Here is a 12,026-nt window from a genome sequence, read left to right as displayed (position 1 = left end):
AAAACGAGTGCCGCGGTGACGCCTGTTTGGAAGCTCTGAGTTCTGAGAACTACAACTCCCACAAGGCTGCGCGCGGAGGACACCCACCGCCTCTCCCCCCCACCACCAGTTAGAGGTGTTTCGTAGCCCGGGACAGTAGACCTCGGTTCTCAGCACCAGCGGGGCAAGTCTCCAGAACTGGGTGGCCAATGTAATAGGAGTGAATCCGCCAGTTTCCCTGGCCCATAGGGAAGGACAGGTGAAGACTGGGGTAGAATTGGGTGGCAGAGGGGAGTAATTTAAGTCTAAGGTGTGTAGATTTTCTTGAAGTCCTGGAAGGTCTCTGAAGCTAAGAGCCCCAACACCAGCTTACCGAGTGATGATCGTTTGCGAAGGGCAGCACTAGGCATTTTATATTTAATCTTAACTTACTACACCCCTTCTAAGTTTAAAGAGGCCTAAATTGTCGCAAACATGTAGAACTTTAAGCTCATTGATGTGTTCACTCACATCCGCAGTATTCCTTGTGGAAAAATCCGGGTCTTTCCTGTGGGTGTCCAGTGACTAAACAACCCATAGGTGCCTGTTGGTCTGGGTTCTCTTGCGTGTAGGCTTGCTTGAAGCCTGCGTTCCAGATCTTTGCAACAAACAGGGCACAATAGTACCAGCCATGCCTATCTGAAGGCAAAGGTCAGGTTGAGAGGAGGGACATTTGTGAAAAGAGTCTGAATGTATGTCCTCTAACGAGTTCTTAAAACCTTCTAAATTCTAGGGGAGCCTGCCTCCCCCTCTACCTCTGCCTGCCTCTCTGTCTACTTGTGATCTCTCTCTGTCAAATAAATAAATAAATAAATAAATAAATAAATTTTTTTAAAAAAACCTTCTAAATTCTAGTCCTGGACCAAACTGGACAAAACTTGAAGACAACATAAAACATAATTATGGAGTATGACTCCTGCCCAGGGTCTAAACTTGTTCACCAAGATAGAATGTTATGAATGCCCTACTGTGGGGGAAGGATCATTTTGAAACACTGCACATTGTCACAGTTTTCCCACTAGCCTAGCCCGTGGATGGACTCACTCTTCAGAGTCCTGTGTGCATCCTGATGTGATTACAAACTGAAAACTGTTTTTCTGTAGCCTAAATAAGGCATCAGGAGTGCCAGACGACAGTGCTTCAGAACCCGTGTGATGAAATGTAATCCCGGTGGTTAGAGAGAGCTGTTCTCAACAGTTCAGCAGAAACATGGTACAACTTTTGTGTAGAAGGGCCCCGAGCCCTGGGAGTTTTAGCACATCAGAGCAGCTTCAAGGTGATATAACATTGGCATCCGGGTGCCAGTACCTTCGACAGGAATTGACAGGCAACCCAGCTCCGCACCCTGCACTCTGGCAGCCTCAGCATAGATTTGTCAAGCATTATGAGCAGCACCTCTGACCTGTATGAGCAATAGCAGCAGCTTGTCTGGATAGGACACATATGTGTAGTCGGGTAACAGTGCTGGTGATGTCTCAGCAGCAGATCTCTGCAGGAAGCCAGAGCAGGTAAGGTTGGAAAATGACAGATTCCATGTGGTAGTTGAGAGTACTGTTTGTCGGCACATAGGAGACAATCGTTGGGGAGTCCTGTAAATATTGAGTAAGTGGTGTATGGTGGTGCTGGGTGTGTGGGTAAACAGCAGTTTAAAGGAAAGGCTAGAAATCCTGAAATCATGCTCCAGGGACGGCCCCAGGAGAGGAGGGAGGAGGTGGAGGAACTGAACTACTGTTTTTGTGCCCCTGGTTTTGCCATCATGCAGGGATATCTTGGGGAACCAGCCTTCTCCCACCAAATTGTGTGCAGAGAGTCGCTTTTAATATGATGCCAAAACTTGGTTTTAATCGTGAGATTAGATAAGAAACAACCACATTCGCTGCTTTATCTGCAGTCATGAGCACGGTGCCTGGCTTATAGAAAGTACTGCATAAATGCTGAATGAAATTGTAGGATATATCACAGGAATGTTGTGGAGGACATTGTCCGTTTCATTGCTTTTTGCTTCCTATATAAATCTCCTCCTGAAAAATGTCTTTTAGAGAAATGTGTTAGCTTTAGAACAAGCATTTAAAAAGATGAAGATTACTTTTCCTTCATTTTTGCCTTAGTTGGCAGGAAGCTCAAAGCCTAATTTCAAACCTAACCTACGGCAAATATTTAGGACCTAATGGCCAGTATAACTGTGGTCTTCTCTTCCAGGGTATCATCCTGGATTGGAAGGAAGCAAAGGAGGAGAAGGTCAGTTGGGAGGCTGTTGAAGCATTCTAGGTGTGAGTTAACAAAAGAGAAAAGGAGGAAGGAGTCAAGTGTGACTCTTAAGTTCCCAGCTTGGGCATCTTGCAGAGGATGCCATTTACCTAGAAGGAGGCTGGGTGGAAGTTACCAAGGTATATATGTTATAAGGGACTTGTGAGTCATCTAAGTAGAAATGCATTCTACGTAATTGATTATGTGGGTCAGGAGCTCAGAATGAGTTGGACTAGGAACGTATACATGGGACTTTTCTGCATTTAGTTATTAATTGAAACAATAGGCATGGATAAGATTCTTGGGATGAGTGGTGAGAGAAAAAGAGGAAGCTAGGACAGGACTCTAGGAGCCCACCATTTAAGGGAAGGGCAGAGGGAAAGAAACCCGAGAAGGAGAGTGGGAAAGAGCAGCATAGCGATGGGAAGAAAAGAGTTAGATATCAAGGAAACCAAGAGAAGAAAAATTCCAAGAAGGGAATAGGTATCAGTGTCAGATAGGACTGAGAAGTCCAATAATGTACGGATTGAGTGTCCACTGGATTTAACAACAAAGTAATTTTGGATAATTTAATGAGAGCAGTCTCAAGGAAATAGTGGGGTGGAAATTAAATAGAAGTGGGCAGCAAAAGGGCTGTCAGCGTAGACATCTTCAAGAAGCTTAGCTGAGAAGAGGAGGTGAATGAGTATAGTGGCACATGGATTTTTTTTTCAGTAAATACAGTACTGAACGTGTTTTCCTTATGATTTTCTTGCCAACATTTTCTTTTTTCCTAGCTTAACCTGATTGTAAGAATATGGTACATAATACACATAACATACAAAATATGTGTTAATTGATGGCTTGTGTTATCAGTAATTCTCCTGGTCAGGAGTAGGCTATTAGAAGTTAAATTTGGGGGGAGTTAAAAAAGTTATATGTGGATTTTCAACTGCGGATGCTAGGAGGGAGGGGCCGGTGCTCCTAACCCCATGTTGTCCAAGGATCAACTGTTCATGTGTTTAAATGTTGATAAAAGGAAGACTCTAGAGAAGGAAAGATTAAAAATATAAGAGACAGGATAAAGAGTGAGTGAAGTGCTTAGAAGGGTAGGAAAAGATGAAAAATGAACTCAGATGTCATAGTTAGCCTCAGAAGGAGAAAGTATTTTCCATGTTGACAGGAGGGAAAGTAGAAAGACTAGGTATGAATGAAGTTACATTTCTAGTGTGGGAATTTTCTCCTTTAATGTTTTCTTTTTTTCTACCAAATCAGTATGTGTGTGGGAGGGGTGCTGGGCTTGATGCTTTTGAAGATTTGAGGACTATGGGAAAGTGAAACATACACAGTATATACAAGATTGGGTAATGAATAGGTAACTAAACACTTTCTCCAACTGCGTGGTGCATCAGAATCACCTGGAGTGTTTTTAGAGGTCAGGTTCCGGAGAACCAATGTATCTTACTAGATCAGGGTGGGGCCAGGACTCTGTGTTTTAAAGACACATCCCAGGTTCTTCTGATATAGGAGCTCTTCAGATCACACTTTGAGAACTACTGATGAAGAGTCTAGGAGGGCATTATTTTAGTATGGGGGAATTTTTATAAAGGTGGAAGAAAATTGCCAGTGGAGAGGAAACAATTAAGACAAATAGGAATCACTGATAGAGCAAAATCCCTCAGGAGGTGGGAGAAGCTGTGATAAAGAAAGAAGGAAGGATCAGCCTTGGACAATTAAGATCCGCCAGAGGGGCAACTGGGTGGCTCAGTCAGTCAAGTGTCTCCTTTTGATTCAGATCATGATCTCAAGGCCCTGGCATCAAGTTCCCCTGCCTCAAATCCCTGCTCAGCAGGGAGTCTTCTTCTTCCTTTCCCTCTGCCCCTCCCCCTCACTCATGTGCATACTCTCTTCTCTCTCAAATATATAAATAAAATCTTAAAAAAAAAAAAAAGGTCAGCCTAGACAGAAGGGTTATGTCTTTCATTAAGGGTCACCTGTTCCATTAAGATAGGAAAAAAGGTAAAGATACACATCGAGGCAGGTAAGATTGAGACTTTCACTTCCAATGAATTTTTTTCCCTAGTAATCTGTCCAACAAGCTTGCGAAAGAGAAAAACCATCAGTAATAACAATAATGTCAATTATGTATTACGGGGCAGTTTGAATTACTGACAATATGAGCCACAGATTATACTGCTAAACTTATATTGGGGAGAGGGTTAGTAATTTGTGTGCTATAGAGTATGTATGATATCCATCCAACATGTGAGACTAGAACATTGGTTTTCCTTCATGACTTCTCACCAATAAGTCTCTTTCTTCTTGCTATTACTTCAGTGATTGATTTACTTATTTTCTCGAATATCACTTAGAACTCTTCCTGTTGCAAGTGGCTGAAAATTTGATTCAAGCTAGTTTAACAGGAAAAAAGGAAAAAAAAGGAATCAATTAGCCCACATTATGGAAAACTTCAGAACTGCCTCAGGCTTAGCTGGGTAGAAGCACAGATAACATTGGTTTCTAATTAAAAAATGAGCAGAAGACATGAATAGACATTTTCCAGAGAAGACATACAGATGGTTTCTGGTTTCTTTCGAAGCTTCCAGCTTCATCTCTCACTCCACTGCTTTTATTCTCAAACTGGTGACTGCTAGGCTACCTCTGGGTGGACAGTGGCCATGGCTGTTTCACTCTTCCCCACTCAGCTTAACCGGAAACAATGTGCTTTTCCCCCCTCTGTGTGAACAGAAATCCTGGGCCTCAAACTCATTTGCCAGATTTGGAACACATCCTTAATTCCTGAAAAAATCATTTCTGACCTTCCCTGGAGTTGAAGGGGAAGTCAAACCCACCCAAACCGTGTGAGCCATGAGGGGTGCACGCAGTTCTTCCAAGGAAACTCAGAGAACTCTTCTTAGTAAAAAAGGGAGAATGGGGATTGGGGGATGCCTTCCATGCCTTTCTCCCATCTTTCCTCCTCTCATGAATCAACCCCCTGTGCACGTTGTCAGGGGGTCCTAGTGAAGTTGCTCACCTTTCAGCAGAGGGAGGTGGGCTTAAATACGCTCTGTAACTCTTACAACTCTAATGAAGTATGTCTACCTCTACGTCTATAGTCCTTGTTCAAAACATTTGTTGGCCCTCCATTGGCCACGGAATGATTCACGGCATCAGTGTCCAATGGTCCACTACTCTAGTGTCTGTGCTGTTTTGTAGTCCTGGAACACTGGTGTTTCTGTTGGTGTCATACCATTATTTTGGAGTTAAAAAAAATCTCAATCATTTGTGTCTTGAGACATACCAGAGATAAGCTTCATTAATTTTGAATCAAAATATAGGTGAACTTGTTTAGAAGGCTGTCTTCTACACTTCCACAAGCTTCAAGCAAAAGAAGAAAGTAGGAACCACAAAGTAAAGCTTCTAGGGCAGAAATAATTCTTGTCTATTACAATGCCTTTCCAAGAGATGGAATATGAACAGAGCACTATTAGTATTAATATGGTATCTGCAATAAAATCTCTATTTTTATGATGTTAGGAAGTGATGACAAATGAGAAATACTTTTTTTAAAAAGATTTATTTATTTATTTTTTGAGAGAGAGAGAGTGAGCAAACACACATGCCCTGGGGGAGGGCCAGAGGGAGAGGGAGAAGGAGAAGAGCAGACTCTCTGCTGAGTAGGGAGTCCCATGAGGGGCTCAGTCTCAGGACCCTGAAATCATGACCTGAGCTGAAATAGATTCAGATGCTTAACCGACTGAGCCATCCAGGTGCCCCGAGAAATACTTCTTTTTTTTTTTTTAATATTTTTATATATATATTTGTCTTGTTACCAATAAAAGAAATTGTTGTTTCTGCAGGGAAACAAAACATTGCCTCCTGCTTCCAAATTTCCTCAAAGTTATTACCCAAGAGGTAGGACTGTTTGAAGATAATAGGCTAGAGAAAAATATTTAAGAACAACTTAACAATTATCTCCTTATCATTCCCTTAACCAGTATAGATTCAGAAAGAAGCTTTTAGGGACTGGAGAGTTCTTCACTACCCAATGGTGATATCATTGAGAGACTAAGAACACTTAAAAAAAAAATCCCAATATTATTTCATTTTTAATCCCAATTAAACTTTCTTTATGTGGGGCACCTGGGTGGCTCAGTGGGTTGAGCCTCTGCCTTCGGCTCAGGTCATGGTCTCAGGGCCCTGGAATCGAGCCCTGCATCAGGCTCTCTGCTCAGTGGGGATCCTGCTTCGCTGTCTGCCTCTCTGCCTACTTGTGATCTCTCTCTCTCTGAAATAAATAAAATCTTTTTTAAAAAGTTACTTAAACTTTCTTTATGTAATGCTTACTTTAAGTAACATTTTATTTTTATATTGGAAAATGCTTAATATATTTTCAGTATATTTATATTTTACTTACAATTATGAATTTTTGTATTTGAAATGTTTTAAATACTTTGTTTTACTGATTTCAAGTGCTTAAAATTCATTATGTAAAATACATACTAAAGTACACTGAAATATTTATTTATTTATTTTTAAAGATTTCTTTAATCTCTACACCCCATGTAGAACTCAAACTTATAACCCTGAGATCAAGAGTTGCAGGCTCTATCAACTGAACTAGCCAGGGGCCCCTTTACTTCAGTATTGAAATGACTCTCTAGTTTGCACTAGAGGCCCTTCCGATAGCCCCCTGTCTATATTTACAGCATCCCTCACACTGCCCCATCCCTGGGATAGATGTGCTTATCAATGCCTGCTTTTCCAAAGAAAGCTTGGATATGGCAACTCTGTTCTTTTTCTGGAGGCTCCTTCTCCTGTTTCTGCCTATAATGTTTTCATGGAACAAGAACAACTGGTAGAATGGAATCTTTTTTTTTTTTTTTAAGATTTTTATTTATTTATTTGAGAGAGCGCACAGAGGAAAAGTGAGAGGGAGAAGATGGTAGAATGGAGTCTTAAAGCAAGTTCATTTTTGACCCCTGCTGTCTCTTCACATCTGCACAAAGGGGCTATCTCTTTCTTACCCCATGAAAAGACAAAGGTGGTCCCTCAGAGGTATTAAAAGTACTACTTCACTCTTTAGGTCACAACATAAAATGGCAATCAAAAATGAAAATGGCAGTCCCGGAGAAGAATTAGAACTTAAACCTTGAAATTTCTCCCCTCCTCCAGCTTGGGCTGACGGTGGGCTAGAAGTCTGGCGATTGAAGGTGAAGGAAGAGAAGAGGTCTCAGCTTCTTCTCTTTCTTCATCTCAACTTCCTTCTTCTCTTCTTCCATCTTCCTAATCTGTTTCTGACCCCTTCAGGGTCTGGAGTTTGGGGAGGGACAATAGTAAAGGGGGATTAGGGAAGGGAATTAGCCCAATTCTTGGTTGACCAGTACAGTGGAAATGATCAAACTGGTGCTATCTGGACCTTGCAGCTGGTTAAAGCCAATTGCTCTCTTAGGGAATTCCATGGGTTCCCAAGAGAACTTTCCTTTCCCCACACTTCTGCAGCTGGAGGTATCGAGCAGCAATTCACCTCCAGCTCACTTCTGCTGAGGCCTCCACCCCTGCAGGAGGTCATTTTGAGCAGAGCCTAAGCAATATCACACTGACTCCCTTTCCCTCTGGGACCTCCCCTGGTCCCCTGGAAGGACGCATCGTTTGCCCAGGTGGACTCCAGGAGAGCAGCTCCTTCCCCACAGCTCAGCCCTCTAGATTTATGTTTCCCAGGTGCATGCCTGGCGAAAGTCCTGTGTTCTTCAAACTGCCAGAGACACTCATTAGGCTCTGTAGGTGGTTCCCTCAAAGTCCTGCCCTTTAATTTGAGGTAAGGAGCGGATCTTCCTGTCTCTCTTCCTTCACCCCTGGGGAGGGATATAGAATGCTTCATACCCAGTAGTTCTCTCCAAAAAAATCCTTTTTCAGAAGTCTTCCTTTCTCTGATACAGCAGTCTTGCATGCCATCAATGTGGGTGACAATTTAAGAGTTACCTTCTTCTCTTGCCCCACTTTTTACCACCTGCTTTGAAGGTGTTTGTAGTTTGGTCCAACACGTAACTCTAGAATGTGCATCTCCAGAGGCTTTCATTTACACATCTTGTTACATCCCTAAAGCTCACTTTCATGCCTCTACCTCAATAAAATCTTCACCATCACCCCCAAGGTAGTCGTTTTTTACTTCACTGAGCTGTTTGGTGTGGATCTTCATGCCATTCACATGGCACTATTTTCTACCTTGTGTCATAGTTACAGGCATGTTTTAGAGATATTGCGAGTTCAGTTCCAGACCCCCTGCAGTAAAATGAGTCAAATGAATTTTGGGGTTTCCTAGTATGTACAAAAGTTATGTTCACACTCTACTGTAGTATATTGGGCAATAGTATTATATCTTTTAAAATGCACACACCTCACTTTTAAAATATTGCTAAAAATGTTAACCATCATCTATGATTTCAGTGAGTTACCATCTTTTTTGCCGGTGAAGGGTCTTGCCTCATCGTTATGGTTGCTGACTGATCGGGGGGGTGGTTGCTGAAGGTGGGGTGGCTGTGGCAATTTCGTAAAATAAGCAACACTGGTTTGCCACATTGATTGACTCTTCCTTTCACAAATGATTTCTTGTGGTGTGTGTTGCTGCTTAATAGCATTTTACCCATAGTAGGACTTCTTTCAGAACTGGAGTCAGTCCTCTCAAACCCTGCTGCTGCTTTGTGAATGAAGTTTATGTAATAAATCACAACAGTCCTCCATTGTTGTTTTAACAGTCTTCACAGCATCTTCACCAGGAGTGGACTCTACATCAAGAAACCACTTTCTTTGCGCATCACTAAGAAACAGCTCCCCATCCCTTCAAGTTTGATCATGAGATTATAGCAATTTAGTCACATCTTCAAGCTCCACTTCTAATCTCGTTCTCTTGCTGTTTCACCACCCTGTAGTTACTTCCTCTACTGAAGTCTTGAACCCCTCAAGGTCATCTATGAGGGTAGGAATCATCTTCCAAACTCCTGTTAATGTTGACATTTTGACCTCTTACCATGACTCATGAAGGTTCTTAATGGTATCAAGAAGGATGAATCTTTTCCAGAAGATTTTCCTTTGACTTTGCCCAGTACCATCAGCTATGGTCTTACAAAATGTATTTCTTAAATAATAGGTCTCAAAAGTTGAAATTACTCTTTGACCCATGGGCTGTAGAATGGTTATTGTGTTAGCTGTCATGAAAACGGCCTTAATCTTATACATCTCCACTGAAGCTCTTGGGCACTCAGGTGCATTGTCAATAAGCAGTAATATTTTTAAAGGAATCTTTTTTTCTGAGCAGTAGTCCTCAACAGTGGACTTAAAATATTCAGTAAACCATGTTGTAAACAGATATGCTGTCAGCCAGGCTTTGTTTCTCCCTTTATAGTACATGAGCAGAGTAGATTTACCATAGTTTTTACGGGCCTTAGGATTTTCAGAATGGTAAGTGAGCCTTTGGAAAACAGTGTGGAGATTCCTTAAGAAATTAAAAATAGAGCTTCCCTATGATCCTGCAATTGCACTAATGGGCATTTACCCCAAAGATACAGAGGTAGTGAAAAGAAAGGCCATCCGTACCCCAATGTTCATAGCAGCAATGGTCACAGTCGCCAAACTGTGGAAAGAACCAAGATGCCCTTCAATGGACGAGTGGACAAAGAAGATGTGGTCCATATGTACTATGGAGAATTATGCCTCCATCAGAAAGGATGAATACCCAACTTCTGTATCAACATGGACGGGACTGGAAGAGATTATGCTGAGTGAAATAAGTCAAGCAGAGAGAGTCAATTACCAAATGGTTTCACTTATTTGTGGAGCATAACGAATAACATGGAAGACATGGGGAGCTGGAGAGGAGAAGGGAGTTGGGGGAAATTGGAGGGGGAGATGAACCATGAGAGACTGTGGACTCTGAGGAACTAACAGGGTTTTGGAGGGGAAGGGTGTAGGGGGTTGGGTGAGCCTGGTGGTGGGTATTACGGAGGGCATGTATTGCCTGGAGCACTGGGTGTGGTGCATAAACAATGAATTCTGGAACACTGAAAAGAAATTAAAAAAATAAATAAAAATTAAAAAAAAAAAGAATGGTAAGTGAGCATCACTTTCAACTGAAAGTCACCAGCTCTATTAACCTCTACCAAGAGAGTGAGCTTGTCGTTTGAAACTTTGAAAACAGAAATTGACTTCTCTCCAGTTACCAAAGTCCTAAACGGCATCTTCTTCTAAAATAAGGCTGTTGGTCTATATTGAAAATCTGTTGTTTAGTGTAGCCACCTTCGTTAATTATCTTAGCTGGATCTTCTAGAGAACTTGTTGCATCCTCTACATAGCACCTGCTGCTTCATATTGCACTTTTCTGTTATGGAGACAGCTTCTTTCCTTAAACCTTATGAACGAATCTCTGCTAGCTTCACACTCTTCTTCTGCAGCTTCCTCACCTCTCTCAGCCTTCATAGAATTGAAGAGAAGCAGGGCCTTGCTCTGGATAGGGCTTTGGCTTTCAACATGCCCTCCTTACCAAGCTTAGTCATGTCTAACTTTTTTTTTTTTTAATGTGGTCAGAATGTACGACCAACATTTTAAAAAAACATTTTATTTATTTATTTGAGAGAGAGAGAGTGAGAGAGAGAATGAGAGGGGAGAAGGCCAGAGGGAGAAGCAGACTCCCCATGGAGCTGGGACCCCGATGTGGGACTTGATCCCGGGACTCCGGGATCATGACCTGAGCCGAAGGCAGTTACTTAACCAACTGAGCCACCCAGGTGGCCCCCATTTCTAACTTTTGATTTAAAGTGAAAGACACATGATTCTTTCTTTCTCTTGAACATTGACAAGCCATTGTGGGGTTATTAATTGGCCTAATTTCAATATTGTTGTGTCTCAGGGAATAGTGAGGCCTGAGGAGAGGGAGAAAGATGGGGGAATGCTTAGTAGGTGGAACAGTCAGAACACATACAATATTTATAGATTAAGTTTGCCATCTTATCTGGGTGTGATTTATGATGCCCCAGAACAATTACAATAATAACACCAAAGATCACTGACGATGGATCACCATAACCAATATAATAGTAATGGAAAAGTTTGAAATATTGCAAGAATTACCAAAATGTGACAGAGAAAAGAAGCAAATGCTGTTGGAAAAATGACACTGATAGACTTGCTTGATTTGGGTTGCCACAAACCTTCAGTTTGTAAAAACAAAATATCTGTGAGACACAATAAAATGAGGTATGTCTGTATTTGTGTGTACTTATTTCCACCAAAAATTTGTAAGTTCCTTAAGGGTAGAGACCATGCATCTTTCTTTTTTTGTTTTGTTCTGTTTAGGTTTTATTTATTATTTGACAGAGAGAGATCACAAGTAGGCAGAGAAGCAGGCAGGGGGCGGGGAAGCAGACTCCTTGCTGAGCAGAGAGTCCGATGTGGGGCTTGATCGCAGGACCCTGAGACCATGACCTGAGCTGAAGGCAGAGGCTCAACCCACTGAGCCACCCAGGTGCCCCGCATCTTTTGTTTTTATATCACTGAAGTCTTACACATAATGTGTGGATATTATTTGTTATAAATACCAATGGATTGCTCAATATTGCTTGTATTATAAAGTCTTGGAAAGCAGGCAGTATCTTCAATTCAACCTATTTTTATTGAATATGTGCTGAGTTTCAAGCACTGTGCCCGACAGAGTTTACAGGCATAGACAAGACATAGCCCCGTCTAGGAGGAACTCATAATTATCACAGGAGGCTGGTATATTACAAAAA

The sequence above is a fragment of the Martes martes genome (genome assembly GCF_963455335.1).
Source record: "Martes martes genome assembly, chromosome: 4".
NCBI lineage: Eukaryota > Metazoa > Chordata > Mammalia > Carnivora > Mustelidae > Martes > Martes martes.
This window is presented reverse-complemented; position numbering follows the sequence as displayed.